A 16748-nucleotide genomic window follows, 5' to 3' on the forward strand; every position below is an offset into this window, starting at 1 on the left:
ACTGATCAGGGCCCAAATGGCCTCCTATTCCCTACATACTAGATGAGGGCCCAAATGGCCTCCTATTCCCTACATGCTAGATCAGGGCCCAAATGGCCTCCTATTCCCTACATACTAGAGCTGTGCCCAAATGGCCTCCTATTCCCTACATACTAGACCAGGGCCCAAATGGCCTCCTATTCCCTACATACTAGACCAGAGCACCATGGGCCCACATGGCCTCCTATTCCCCATGGGCCCAAATGGCCTCCTATTCCCTACATACTACAGCTGTGCCCAAATGGCCTCCTATTCCCTACATGCTAGATCAGGGCCCAAATGGCCTCCTATTCCCTACATACTAGATCTGTGCCCAAATGGCCTCCTATTCCCTACATACTAGACCAGGGCCCAAATGGCCTCCTATTCCCCATGGGCCCAAATGGCCTTGTATTCCCTACATACTAGACCAGGGCCCAAATGGCCTTCTGTTCCCTACATACTAGACCTATGCCAAAATGGCCTCCTATTCCCTACATACTAGACCAGGGCCCAAATGGCCTCCTATTCCCCATGGGCCCAAATGGCCTCCTATTCCCTACATACTAGATCTGTGCCCAAATGGCCTCCTATTCCCTACATACTAGACCAGGGCCCAAATGGCCTCCTATTCCCCATGGGCCCAAATGGCCTTGTATTCCCTACATACTAGACCAGGGCCCAAATGGCCTTCTGTTCCCTACATACTAGACCTATGCCAAAATGGCCTCCTATTCCCTACATACTAGACCAGGGCCCAAATGGCCTCCTATTCCCTACATACTAGACCAGGGCCCCATGGGCCCCAAATGGCCTCCTATTCCCTACATAATAGACCAGGCCCCAAATGGCCTCCTATTCCCTACATACTAGACCAGAGCCCAAATGGCCTCCTATTCCCTACATGCTAGATCAGGGCCCAAATGGCCTCCTATTCCCTACATGCTAGATCAGGGCCCAAATGGCCTCCTATTCCCTACATACTAGACCAGGGCCCAAATGGCCTCCTATTCCCTACATACTAGATCAGGGCCCAAATGGCCTCCTATTCCCTACATACTAGACCAGAGCACCATGGGCCCACACGGCCTCCTATTCCCTACATACTAGACCTGGGCCCACATGGCCTCCTATTCCCTACATACTAGACCAGAGCCCAAATGGCCTCCTATTCCCCATGGGCCCAAATGGCCTCCTATTCCCCATGGGCCCAAATGGCCTCCTATTCCCTACATACTAGACCAGAGCCCAAATGGCCTATTCCCTACATACTAGACCAGAGCACCATGGGCCCACATGGCCTCCTATTCCCTACATACTAGACCTGGGCCCAAATTGGCTCCTATTCCCTACATACTAGACCAGGGCCCCATGGACCCTGGGCACATATTCACAAAGCATCTCAGAGTAGCACTGCTGATCAGTGACCAGGATCACCTCTTATTATTCAGGGTCTAAATAAAAAGGCCAAACTGATCCTAGATCAGCACTCCTACTCTGAGACGCTTCGTGAACATGGGCCCTGGTCAAAAGTAGTGCACTATATAGGGAATGGGGTGCCACGTAGGACATAGACTGTCTGCATAGAGTGCATGACCTGACTGAAACCCTACTACAAGCCTGACTGGCCTGTGGCTATGAACTGTAGAAGTCCTTTTGATTCAGATCTAGGATCAGCATACACTACCATCACTACACGAGTTGGATCATCTCAAAACTGACCATAGACCAGTGTCTAACTCCATTCTAGTACTCCCCTGGTGAGATCAGACTGCCCATAACCCCTGACAATATGGTTCACCTGAGTTGGTTCAATAACAGTTGACACCTCGTCACCGCACGCACAAAACACGAGTAATTCAATACAAACCAACTCAATATTATGATAACATCAATGACTTGCTTATGCGTTGAACATGATCATATGGGCTGTAACTAGTTTATATGCGGTTGAAGGACAAAAAAAAATCTATCCTTTACAGAAGCCTAGCTAGCTAAGTCACCTTTATGATGTCAAGGTACGCAACATTGCGAAATAACAGCCGCCCTCAAACTACAAGCTACTTTAGTCTACTTGCCTTGAGTTGTCATCAACTTTGTTAGAGTTAACAGTTGAAAACAATATGTCAAATGCATGTATTATTTTGAGACAGCAAAAAAACAATCACATTCTCCGGGGAATTTGCTGTTATTGTGTAGTTAAGGATACTGTAGCTGGCTAGCTACTGTAACTAGTGCATATGTCCTTACCCAAAGATCCGTCCCCCAATCCATGTTTTCAAAGTTCCCACCGACAGACAAATGAGGCTTTCTATCAATCTGGATTTCCCAAACTCCTGGACGATCCACAAACTTTAGTCTGGAGAGGGGAGATGTCGGAGGAAATGTCGGGAAGTTGACGCCTCAATCATCCGTTCCTCCAAGGGAAAGAAAATGTTTTCGCCCGGTCGTCTTGAAACTAGTTTTGGTCGCAAGACAAGAGAGGGAGGGTTGGTCACCAGTCTTTCCACATTTCATGTCGCGAATGTTTGGTCTTAAAGGAGCCGAGGTTCATTCCTTCAACTGTCAAGGTTTATACCAAAATGGGAAACACATTTATACCTTTTAATATCACATCTTAAATGTTGCTTATTTACCTGTGTGTAACGCACTTTTTGTACGTTTAACGTTTGCCCGCCTAACCAATCTAGGAAATCTGAGTGAGTAGTGGGCTGTAAAATTAATTATTTTCATGTTTCCTACATACTTTAATTCATTGCTACAACCATTACAATAATAAGTAACTAATCTACCATTACTGTCAGAATCAATACCACGACGACGAGCCTGTTATTACGATAATAACGATATGAGAATATCAAGAGGACTAAACCGTGTGCGCGTTGGCCACACTTTCAGAAAGCCCAGAGAACTTGGTCGTTACCAGCTACCAGTCATAAACCCCGACTATTTCTACAATTCCTCTTCCTTAAATGTGATTTTAAAACTAACCTTAACCACACTACTGACCTTATACAAATAGTTGTTTTCGTGAATTTTTAATGATGTAGCCAATTTTGACTTTGTGGCTGTGTTAAATAGTGGGAACCGAGGCGGTCAACATCAGTCGGTATGCTGCGGCCCCGCCTCTCTCCGGTTTTACCTGTTTTCCAGACAGGTTCTAAAGCACACCGGTTTACGGCTCAAGTCTGACAGGAAGTGGTTGTTTCTGGTATTACATGCCCCAGTTTATCGCTGCAACTGACGCCCACACATATCCCTTAATAGTTCATAACAATTATCTTTATTTTATTCTTAAATTTTTATTACAGTATTTTTTTCCCCTACATAGAAATCTAAAGCACTAATGTGCACATTTTATTTACAATCTAATATAACATTTCATATTACAGTTTTATGGAAAGCCTCTCTCTTTTTTTATCATTCTTAATGAAATGTACATTAAAAAAAACGGATAAATCCTATCTGAGTCAGAGAAAGATATTCATGTGATAGTTAAGATAAAGAAAACCTTGCCGAGAGCCTATCCAACTGACAATCTCTGAGAAAACAATATAAACTTTGTAAGTCGCTCTGGATAAGAGCGTCTGCTAAATGACTTAAATGTAAAAATGTAAATGTAAACTATTGGAACCAAGACTTAAAAATAACGAACGAAATTACGGATAACGAAAATGTACGCTTAATCCAGTATGAGCTAGTGTACACTCTAAAAAAATAGGGGTTCAACAAGGGTTCTTCTAAGATCCTTAGAAGTTCTTTGAAGAACCTTCGGGTTCTTGACACTGAAAATGCCCCCCAAAGGTTCTTCCAAGAACCCCACAGGAGATGGGGTTCATCGAGGAACCTCATTAGTTGGTGGGGGTTCTTGCAGGAACCTAACTGCCCAACTGAAACATTTGGATTTGAATTTCAAAGGACAGCAGGTGCAGATCTCCTCAATTTAAGGTAAGGTTTGTCCCTTGTATGATGTACATTGATATTGTTTAATGATGATACCATCTATCTTTTCATATTTGTGCAAATCTTTCTAAAAAGAAAATAGACACAATTCAATGGATATCAATCAACAAAGAGGTAAGAACATGTAGGCTATAAGAATATGTTGATGGCTAGCTGTATTGGGTGCAGATGACTGAACTTCTCACTTGTGTGTCTGTGTCTGCAGGTAAACAGACAAGGAGGCATATAAAGGTATATCAATTGCAGTGGTGACCCGTCATGTTTTGAGCCCCATATTTTTAGGAAAACAAAAACACTATCTTTCCTGTTTTGCATGTTATTTTGGCATTAATACGTGTCACATATCAGTTTGCAAACAATGTAAAAAATAAATAAATCATTAAGTTAATAAAGCCACATGCAAACATGGTCTCTTCTTTGTTTTCTTGAGTAAGGCAGCTCCAAAATGCAGGTGTTTCAGCCTAGCTCAGTGCTTTCTGTGGTGGTGTGGCAAGCCAGCAGAAAATACGGAGCGTGCGCAGTGATTGGCTCAGTGTTCTGTCACTCATGGGGACACTATGTCCCCGGCAAGTCATAGGGTAGAGCACGAAAATTCAAGCCCCTCGGGTGCTACTGTAGTTACATTAGAAGTGGACATCTAAGAAGGCTCAAGGTCATTTGCCACTGATAAAATGACGTTAAATCACACTATATCTACCGTAGCTTTGATTGGACTGATCATGTCAAAATCATACTTTCAAAATCTTAGCTAGCAGTCATCATCATGAATCAAGTCAACAATCTGCTGCCAAATCCTTTTTCATCCTTGTCATATGAAGATAATTAATTAAGAGAAGTTATAGATAAAACGTATTGGTTCTCATGGGCCATTGGACATAAACATTACACAACAGGTTGGAAATTGCAAATTCAACAATGAGTGGTTTGGAAGGAATCAGCGGCTAACTGCAAGCATTACAAAGCCATCATTAGCCTGCTATTCAGTGGAGTGGCTGTGTGGTCCCAAGTCTAAGATTAATGGTCTGTTTTCCTAGTTTAAAATGATAAACATTCAACATTGGCCATGCTGTCAATGAAACATGATTTGTGCCACGCTCAAAACAACTGTTAACTCTGAACTACAAAATCGGACTTTAGTGAGTTCAAGACAACTGGGAACTCGGGGAAAAACGAGCTACGGACTGGGAAAACTTTCATCCAACTCGGAATTGTAAATTCGGAACTCGGGCCTTTTTCTAGCGCTACGACCTGAAGATCACTGACGTCATGATTCAATCTTGTTTTTTTTCTTCAGAGTTCCCAGTTGTCTTGAAAGCACCCTAAATCCAGAGAATGCCAGACTTGATGACAAAGTTTGCCATTAAAATAATAATAATAGGGGAGGGAGGTTGTTAAAAAATTAGACCCAAAAGGTTCTTCAAAAGGTTCTTCGACGATCCATTAAAAGGTGTTCTTTGAAAAATCCCTTTAAAGAGTTCTTCAAATAACTTATAGGGCTTCCCCCACAGTTTACGTTTGAAGAACCCCTAAAGGATGTGGTGGTTGGACCAGGTCCTTTCTGGTATTGACAGGTCTGTGATGAACATGAAGATAAGGACTTTAGGTCTGTAGAAATACATCACACACACACACACGCACACAGTCTTCCAGTAGATAAAGCGTGTCTTTGGTACAGTCTTTGGTACAGTAACATTATAGTAATAATTACACTTGATTACTGGCAGAACAACATGTAAGATACAAGGAAGTGGGTTGTGAATTTTGAAGCTGGCGCCCTGTGATGAAGGGTTAGAGGAAGCCTGGTCCCGGATCGGGTTGTCCTTTTATGATGATGATGATAATGATGAATATGATGATGATGAATATGATGATGATGAATATGATGATGAATATGATGATGATGATGAATATGATGATGAATATGATGATGAATATGATGATGAATATGATGATGATGATGAATATTATGATGATGAATATGATGATGATGAATATGATGATGAATATGATGATGATGATGATGAATATGATGATGATGATGAATATGATGATGATGATGAATATGATGATGATGATGATTAAGATGATGATGATGATGAATATGATGATGATGATGAAAATGATGATGATGATGACGATGATGAATATGATGATGATGATGAATATGATGATGATGATGAATATGTTAATGATGAATATGATGATGATGATGATGATGAAGATGATGATGAATATGATGATGATGAATATGATGATAATGATGACGATGATGATGAATATGATGATGATGAATATGATGATGATGATGATGATGATGAAGATGATGATGAATATGATGATGATGAATATGATGATAATGATGAATATGATGATGAAGATGATAATGACAATGAATATGATGATGATGGAGATGATGAATATGAATATGATGATGATGATGATAAATATGATGATGATGAAAATGATGATGATGAATATGATGATGATGATGAATATGATCATGATGATGATGAATATGATGATGATGATGATGATCAATATGATGATGATGATTATGAATATGATGATGATGATGATGAATATGATGATGATGAAGATGATGAAAATGATGATGATGATGAATATGATGATGATGATGATGAATATGATGATGATGATGAATATGACGATGATGATGATGAATATGATGATGAAGCTGATGATGAATATGATGATGATGATGATGAATATGATGATGATGATGATGAAGATGATAAATATGATAATGATTATGATGATGAATATGATGACAATGATGATGATGATGAATATGATGATGATGATGATGATGATGAATATGATGATGTAGATGAATATGATGATGATGATGAATATGATGATGATGATGATGATGATGAATATGATGATGATAATGATGATTATGATGAAGATGATGATGAAGATGATGAAGAATATAATGATGATGAATATGATGAAGATGATGATGATGTATATGATGATGATGCATATGATGATGATGATGATGATGATGATGATGATGAATATGATGATGATGATGTAATGACGATGATGAAGATGATGAAGAATATAATGATGATGAATATGATGATGATAAAGATTATGATGATGATGATGAAGATGATGATGATGAATATGATGATGATGATGATGAAGATGATGATGAAGATGATGATGAAGATGATGATAATGAATATGATGATGATGATGATGAATATGATGATGATGATGATGATGAATATGATGATGATGATGATGATGATGAATATGATGATGATGAATATAATGATGAAGATGATGATGAATATGATGATGATGAATATGATGATGATGATGATTATGATAATGATGAAGATGATGATGATGAATATGATGATGATGATGATGATGATGATGAATATGATGATGATGATGAATATGATGATGATGAAGATGATGATGATGATGAATATGATGATGAATATGATGATGATGCGTATGATGATAATGATGATGATGATGATGAATATGAATATGATGATGATGAATATGATGATGATAATGATGATGAATATGATGATGATGAAAATGATGATGACGAATATGATGATGATGATGAATATGATGATGATGATGAATTTGATGATGATGATGAATTTGATGATGATGAATATTGTGAATATGATGATGATGAAGATGATGAATATGATGATGATGATGATGATGATGATGAATATGATGATGAATATGATGATGAATATGATGATGATGAATATGATGATGATGAATATGATGATGATGATGATGATGAGTATGATGATGATGAATATGATGATGATGAATATGATGATGAATTTGATGATGATGAATATTGTGAATATGATGATGATGAAGATGATGAATATGATGATGATGATGATGATGATGATGAATATGATGATGAATATGATGATGAATATGATGATGATGAATATGATGATGATGAATATGATGATGATGATGATGATGAGTATGATGATGATGAATATGATGATGATGAATATGATGATGAATATGATGATGATGAAGATTATTAATATGATGATTATGATGATGATGAAGATGATGATGAATATGATGATAAATATTATGATGATTATGATGAAGATGATGAAGATGATGAATATGATGATGATGATGAATATGATGATGATGAATATGATGATGATGATGAAGAATATGATGATGATGATGAATATGATGATGATGAAGATTGTGAATATGATGATGAAGATGATTATAATGGATACACACAACCATTTTGCATTGAAAACTCTAAGATCACAACCTTGACTCAGACACATTCAGCCATCCAATCTGATTGATTTTATTTAAAAAATACATGCGTACATACAGTAAATAAAAGACAGAATGCAGTGAATTTGTCTTTGAAATACTTTTATTATTTGAATCAAGTAACATTTGTCTCAAGAGACAGAGAGCCCATCATGCTGCTATAACATGAAACACTACTTTAACACCCAAGGTTATAACAATAGTGATGATGTAGTGACCATATTGCTCTCTAGGTGTCAGTGTTATAGTGATAATGTAGTGACCATATTGCTCTCTAGGTGTCAGTGTTATAGTGATAATGTAGTGACCATATTGCTCTCTAGGTGTCAGTGTTATAGTGATAATGTAGTGACCATATTGCTCTCTAGGTGTCAGTGTTATAGTGATAATGTAGTGACCATGTTGTTCTCTAGGTGTCAGTGTTATAGTGATGATGTAGTGACCATATTGTTCTCTAGGTGTCAGTGTCTCTCTGGCTAGCTCTGGTGCCCCCTCCTCCATATTCTATTTCTGTAGTAATTTTGAGATGGTGACATTAGGTCAGGACTGATAGAGTCAGGTATGTTACTCCTGCTCCTGGACAGCCACAGCATCAGAGACAGCCCTGATCTTAAAGGAAATGCTTTTCAGAGAGTAGTTTGCCCCTTTCCAGTGAAGCCAAGAAACAGACACATGAGTGAAAGATGTGGCCGGATGTGGGGCGTACAGGGCGTTAGGGTTAGCATGCATACAGGCACCGTACCAGAATCCACCATGAAGCGTCTGGCACAGTGGTCTCCCCAGGTATCCTGGTCTTTGTCATAGGTGCTGAACTTCATGCCGTTGCGATACGACATGGAGTCCCCTGAGAATCAACCAACAAACAGAGTTAAAAAAGGTACCAGCAGACAGAACACAGTAGCCTGGTTAAACCAGGTACCAACAGACAGAGTACAGTAACCTGGTTAAACCAGGTACCAACAGACAGAGCACAGTAGCCTGGTTAAACCAGGTACCAACAGACAGAACACAGTAACCTGGTTAAACCAGGTACAACAGACAGAGCACAGTAGCCTGGTTAAACCAGGTACCAACAGACAGAGCACAGTAGCCTGGTTAAACCAGGTACCAACAGACAGAACACAGTAGCCTGGTTAAACCAGGTACCAACAGACAGAGTACAGTAACCTGGTTAAACCACAACCAGCAGACAGAGCACAGTAGCCTGGTTAAACCACAACCAACAGACAGAGCACTGTAGCCTGGTTAAACCAGGTACAACAGACAGAGCACAGTAACCTGGTTAAACCAGATACCAACAGACAGAACACAGTAGCCTGGTTAAACCAGATACCAACAGACAGAACACAGTAGCCTGGTTAAACCAGGTACCAACAGACAGAGCACAGTAGCCTGGTTAAACCAGGTACCAACAGACAGAGCACAGTAGCCTGGTTAAACCACAACCAACAGACAGAGTACAGTAACCTGGTTAAACCAGGTACCAACAGACAGAGCACAGTAGCCTGGTTAAACCAGGTACCAACAGACAGAACACAGTAGCCTGGTTAAACCAGGAACCAACAGACAGAGCACAGTAGCCTGGTTAAACCACAACCAACAGACAGAGTACAGTAGCCTGGTTAAACCAGGAACCAACAGACAGAACACAGTAACCTGGTTAAACCAGGTACCAACAGACAGAGCACTGTAGCCTGGTTAAACCAGGTACCAACAGACAGAGCACAGTAGCCTGGTTAAACCACAACCAACAGACAGAGTACAGTAACCTGGTTAAACCAGGTACCAACAGACAGAGCACAGTAGCCTGGTTAAACCAGGTACCAACAGACAGAACACAGTAGCCTGGTTAAACCAGGAACCAACAGACAGAGCACAGTAGCCTGGTTAAACCACAACCAACAGACAGAGTACAGTAGCCTGGTTAAACCAGGAACCAACAGACAGAACACAGTAACCTGGTTAAACCAGGTACAACAGACAGAGCACAGTAGCCTGGTTAAATCAGGTACCAACAGACAGAGCACAGTAGCCTGGTTAAACCAGGTACCAACAGACAGAACACAGTAGCCTGGTTAAACCAGGTACCAACAGACAGAGTACAGTAACCTGGTTAAACCACAACCAGCAGACAGAGCACAGTAGCCTGGTTAAACCACAACCAACAGACAGAGCACTGTAGCCTGGTTAAACCAGGTACAACAGACAGAGCACAGTAACCTGGTTAAACCAGATACCAACAGACAGAACACAGTAGCCTGGTTAAACCAGATACCAACAGACAGAACACAGTAGCCTGGTTAAACCAGGTACCAACAGACAGAGCACAGTAGCCTGGTTAAACCAGGTACCAACAGACAGAGCACAGTAGCCTGGTTAAACCACAACCAACAGACAGAGTACAGTAACCTGGTTAAACCAGGTACCAACAGACAGAGCACAGTAGCCTGGTTAAACCAGGTACCAACAGACAGAACACAGTAGCCTGGTTAAACCAGGAACCAACAGACAGAGCACAGTAGCCTGGTTAAACCACAACCAACAGACAGAGTACAGTAGCCTGGTTAAACCAGGAACCAACAGACAGAACACAGTAACCTGGTTAAACCAGGTACCAACAGACAGAGCACTGTAGCCTGGTTAAACCAGGTACCAACAGACAGAGCACAGTAGCCTGGTCGAACCAGGTACCAACAGACAGAACACAGTAGCCTGGTTAAACCACAACCAACAGACAGAGCACAGTAGCCTGGTTAAACCAGGTACCAACAGACAGAGCACAGTAGCCTGGTTAAACCAGGTACCAACAGACAGAGCACAGTAGCCTGGTTAAACCAGGAACCAACAGACAGAGCACAGTAGCCTGGTTAAACCAGATACCAACAGACAGAGTACAGTAACCTGGTTAAACCAGGTACCAACAGACAGAGCACAGTAGCCTGGTTAAACCAGATACCAACAGACAGAGCACTGTAGCCTGGTTAAACCAGGTACCAACAGACAGAGCACTGTAGCCTGGTTAAACCAGGTACCAACAGACAGAGCACAGTAGCCTGGTCGAACCAGATACCAACAGACAGAGCACTGTAGCCTGGTCGAACCAGGTACCAACAGACAGAGCACTGTAGCCTGGTCGAACCAGGTACCAACAGACAGAGCACAGTAGCCTGGTTAAACCAGGTACCAACAGACAGAGCACAGTAGCCTGGTTAAACCAGGAACCAACAGACAGAGCACAGTAGCCTGGTTAAACCAGATACCAACAGACAGAGTACAGTAACCTGGTTAAACCAGGTACCAACAGACAGAGCACAGTAGCCTGGTTAAACCAGATACCAACAGACAGAGCACTGTAGCCTGGTTAAACCAGGTACCAACAGACAGAGCACTGTAGCCTGGTTAAACCAGGTACCAACAGACAGAACACAGTAGCCTGGTTAAACCAGGTACCAACAGACAGAGCACAGTAGCCTGGTCGAACCAGATACCAACAGACAGAGCACTGTAGCCTGGTCGAACCAGGTACCAACAGACAGAGCACTGTAGCCTGGTCGAACCAGGTACCAACAGACAGAGCACAGTAGCCTGGTCGAACCAGATACCAACAGACAGAGCACTGTAGCCTGGTCGAACCAGATACCAACAGACAGAGCACTGTAGCCTGGTTAAACCAGGTACCAACAGACAGAGCACTGTAGCCTGGTCGAACCAGGTACCAACAGACAGAGCACAATAGCCTGGTCGAACCAGGTACCAACAGACAGAGCACAATAGCCTGGTCGAACCAGGTACCAACAGACAGAGCACAATAGCCTGGTCGAACCAGGTACCAACAGACAGAGCACAATAGCCTGGTCGAACCAGATACCAACAGACAGAGCACAGTAACCTGGTTAAACCAACAGACAGAGCACAGTAAACTGGTTAAACCAACAGACAGAGCACAGTAGCCTGGTTAAACCAACAGACAGAGCACAGTAAACTGGTTAAATGTCTTAATGCTTAAGGTAGTGTGGAAGACCAAATAAAATGAAACAGGTTTGCTGTTCAGATATTTTGTTATATATGACCATACATGTTGAATAAATGTGCCAAAATGGGGATCTGAATCACAGACTTGTGTTCATATTTGGAAGCCTAACATGAACACATTATTTCTTTCCCTCATAGTGGCCTTAAAATTTTGAATTATATCTGTGCATTAGAATGATATATAATACCTGTCAAAACAGTGCATATATGTTAAGTATTGTCTCCCATAGTGTATATTACCTTCAAATCAACAGGGAGACAGACATATATGAAACACAATACTTACAATATTACTAACATGACTGTTTTGGAACATGTTATAGGTCATTCTTATCCACAAGTGTCATATTTTGTGATCACTATGCGGAGGTTGAAATGCAATGTGTTCAAGGAGGAATCTGTGATTGGTTTGGTAAAAAATACTTTTAAATGAAAGTGGAACTGACAGCGTTTTAGCAACATTAAATCTTATTAAAATCGGTTCATATACACCCCCAGGAAGAATATGACACCTTTAAATCTTTTTTTTAGGGGGGGGGGACAAGCAACCACTTAGATATTGTCATGGATCCTCCCGGTACTGCTGCTCATTACGTGCACCAGTTCCGGAGGATTACGTCACCGGCCTCTAGGCGTCACTAAACTTTCTCATTATGCAAGCCTGGTTCCCTTTCCCCCTGATTAGGAATTGGACTATTGTGCCCTTTGTTCACCATTGTCTTGTGGGTTATTGTTCCCATGTCCGTTGGTCTTGTGAGTACCTGTGCTTTGTTGTTTCGGCTTTCATGCTGCGTGTATTGCGCAAGTGTTATTACGGGTCTCGTCCCGTGTATTGTATTACGGGTCTCGTCCCGTGTATTGTATTACGGGTCTCGTCCCGTGTATTGTATTACGGGTCTCATCCTGTGTATTTACTATAGGTTTACCTTCGCTCTTTTGTTTGGGTTACATCCCTGTATTTTTGTATACGTGTTTGTTTTGGGCTTCGTCCCCGTGCCTTTTCATGGCATGTTGTATATTTTGGGTGGTTTATTAAAATCCACTATTACGTATTGCTGCGCCTGTCTCCAATCATTTATACAACGTGACAGATATGGTAATTTTCACGTTTTCATACTTTCACAGTTTGGGAATTACGCAGCCTGGGGCTCCCGAGTGGTGCAGATGTCTAAGGCACTGCATCTCAGTGCTAGAGGTGTCACTACAGACACCCTGGTTCGAATCCAGGCTGTATCACAACTGGCTGTGATTGGGAGTCCCGTAGGGCGGCGCACAATTGGCCCAGCATCGCCTGGGGTAGGCTGTCATTGTAAATAAGAACTTGTTCTTAACTGACTTGCCTAGTTAAACAAAGGTTACATAGTAGACTAAGGCATTTGTGAAAATTGTATAGCAATATAGAGTGGGAAAGCGGCCGTGCTTTTGGACAATTAATAGACACTGCAGTAAATAAACATAATAAAAACATCTGTCTCGTCCAGGACCAGAGTCTACACAGACCGGTGTGCCATAGCCAATCACAACTACAGTAGGCTTTTATGTAAATAAGCCGTTTGCCACACAGGCCTGCCATCATTCACTTTGAACTGGACTGTGTTTACAGGAAGTAGGGCCTGTCATCATTCACTTTGAACTGGACTGTGTGTGTTTACAGGAAGTAGGGCCTGCCATCATTCACTTTGAACTGGACTGTGTGTGTTTACAGGAAGTAGGGCCTGCCATCATTCCCTGTGAACTGGACTGTGTGTGTTTACAGGAAGTAGGGCCTGCCATCATTCCCTTTGAACTGGAATGTGTGTTTCCAGGCAGTAGGGCCTGCCATCATTCACTTTGAACTGGACTGTGTGTGTTTACAGGAAGTAGGGCCTGCCATCATTCACTATGAACTGGACTGTGTGTTTACAGGAAGCAGCAACAGCACGACTTTAGATCATTAGAACGCATTCGCCAAAAGCTACAAAATACACCTGACTAGATTTATGCAAATATGTACAGTACCAGTCAACAGTTTGGACACACCTGATCATTCAAGGGGCTTTCTTAATTTTTTACTATTTTCTACATTGTAGAATAATAGTGAAGACATCAAAACTATTAAATAACACATATGGAATCATGTAGAAACCAAGAAAGTGTTCAACAAATCCAAATATATTTGAGATTCTTCAAAGTAGCCACCCATTGACTTGATGACAGCTTTGCACACTCTTGGCATTATCTCAAACAAAATTATTTGCATGTCACTAATCAGGTTTTCAAGATATGTAACTTTCAAAATATAGAAATCATCCCCATAGAATGCATTTTTGACAGGGATTTATGTATTTTAAAGTACAAATTTGGGTTGAGTTTTGGGTTGAGTTTTCCTTTAAGACGGAACTCTTCACTCTAAACTTTGTGATGGAAGCATGAGCATCAGTGGTAGTTCACATTTGCAACAACCTTTAGGAACTAAACACACACACAGTGGAAGAGTTATGATGTGACACCATAGGCGATGATGATGTTAAAGCTGATGAAGACGAAGAACTCACCTGCCCCTCCGTCTACATAACTGCCCAGTCTCAGTGTGTATCCGTAGTTCTCAGGATCAATGGAGAAGGACGTGTATTTAGCATAAACTTTCCCTCCCTCAAAGTCCTCCATGTCCACTCTCAGCTCATTCTTCTTCCTCATCGTCAGGAGGAAGATGTTGTCCAGACCTGACAAGAACAGAAAGCATAAAGGTCCTGTTACATTTCAGCTCCTAGTTCCTTTCCTTTCCTTACCTCCTATCCCCTTTCCTTAGCTCCTAGACCCTTCCTCTAGCTCCTAGCCCCTTCTTCTAGCTCCTAGCCCCTTCCTCTAGCTCCTAACCCCTTCCTTTTACTCCTAGCCCCTTCCCCTTCCCCAACTCCTAGCCCCTTCCCTTAGCTCCTAGCCTCTTCCCCAACTCCTAGCCCCTTCCCTTAGCTCCTAGCCCCTTCCTCTAGCTCTTAGCCCCTTCCTCTAGCTCTTAGCACCTTCCTCTTGCTCCTAGCCCCTTCCCCTAGCTCCTAACCCCTTTCTCTAGTTCCTAGCCCCTTCCCCTAGCTCCTAACCCCTTTCTCTAGTTCCTAGCCCCTTCCTCTAGCTCCTAGCCCTTTCTCCTAGCTCCTTCCTCTAGCTCCTAGCTCCTAACCCCATTCCCATAGCTCCTAACCCCTTCCCCTAGCTCCTAGCCCCTTCCCCTAGGTCCTAGCCCCTTCCTCTAGCCCCTAGCCCCTTCCCCTAGCTCCTAACCCCTTCCCCTAACTTCTTCTCGTTTGGTTTTCTCAGATCTGAGGAGGACTCACCCAGCCAGTACTCTCCAGCCACGTTCCCAAAGCCAGATTTGTAGTGTGCCCAGGGTCTGTAGAAGTTCTCTGTTCCATCCATTCTCCTCTGGAACACCTGAGAGGAGAGAGAGAGGGCAGAGAGAGAGGGCAGAGAGAGAGGGCAGAGAGAGGATGAGAGATAGATCGAGAGAGCAGAGATAAGGGGGAGAAGGACAGCGAGGGAAGAGAGGGGGGAGAGGGGGGAGAGGGAAGTAGGGACAGAGATAAGGGAAGGGAGAGAGACACGGGGGGGAAAGAGAAAGAGGAGGGAGATAGAGAGGGGGATTAGAGATACACACATAACCTCTCATAACAGTCAGACAACTTTAGACCCACACATAACTTCTCATAACAGTCAGACAACTTTAGACCCACACGTAACCTCTCATAACAGTCAGACAACTTTTAAAACGGTACAGTAAAACGTTTTAAATGATCTACTTCTCATGGATATGGTACATATCATATCAGTGTTAATAGTTAGTAAAGTCATACCTTCATCCTGAAGAGTGGGTAGCTGTCTTATAGCCCCTAACCAAGGCTGCACTACCTGGTCTAAACTAGACATGGTGGGAACCACACACCTGTCTATCTGTCTGTCTTATAGCCCCTAACCAAGGCTGCACTACCTGGTCTAAACTAGACATGGTGGGAACCACACACCTGTCTATCTGTCTGTCTTATAGCCCCTAACCAAGGCTGCACTACCTGGTCTAAACTAGACATGGTGGGAACCACACACCTGTCTATCTGTCTGTCTTATAGCCCCTAACCAAGGCTGCACTACCTGGTCTAAACTAGACATGGTGGGAACCACACACCTGTCTATCTGTCTGTCTTATAGCCCCTAACCAAGGCTGCACTACCTGGTCTAAACTAGACATGGTGGGAACCACACACCTGTCTATCTGTCTGTCTTATAGCCCCTAACCAAGGCTGCACTACCTGGTCTAAACTAGACATGGTGGGAACCACACACCTGTCTATCTGTCTGTCTTATAGCCCCTAACCAAGGCTGCACTACCTGGTCTAAACTAGACATGGTGGGAACCACACACCTGTCTGTCT

At 42.2% G+C, this 16748-nt stretch overlaps 1 long non-coding RNA gene and 1 pseudogene across 1 annotated transcript; both read right to left on the reverse strand.

Moving 5' to 3' along the window:
• Positions 1-2305: 2305 nt before the first annotated feature.
• On the reverse strand, positions 2306-3115 carry LOC115182679 (uncharacterized). Its single transcript, XR_003873836.1, has 2 exons — positions 3028-3115; positions 2306-2476 (listed from the first exon to the last, which is right to left on the reverse strand). It is a non-coding gene; the product is annotated as an uncharacterized LOC115182679 (long non-coding RNA).
• Positions 3116-8511: 5396 nt separating this feature from the next.
• Positions 8512-15801, reverse strand: LOC115182678 (microfibril-associated glycoprotein 4-like; annotated as a pseudogene).
• Positions 15802-16748: the final 947 nt, after the last annotated feature.

This window comes from Salmo trutta, unplaced genomic scaffold, assembly GCF_901001165.1.
Source record: "Salmo trutta unplaced genomic scaffold, fSalTru1.1, whole genome shotgun sequence".
Lineage (NCBI taxonomy): Eukaryota > Metazoa > Chordata > Actinopteri > Salmoniformes > Salmonidae > Salmo > Salmo trutta.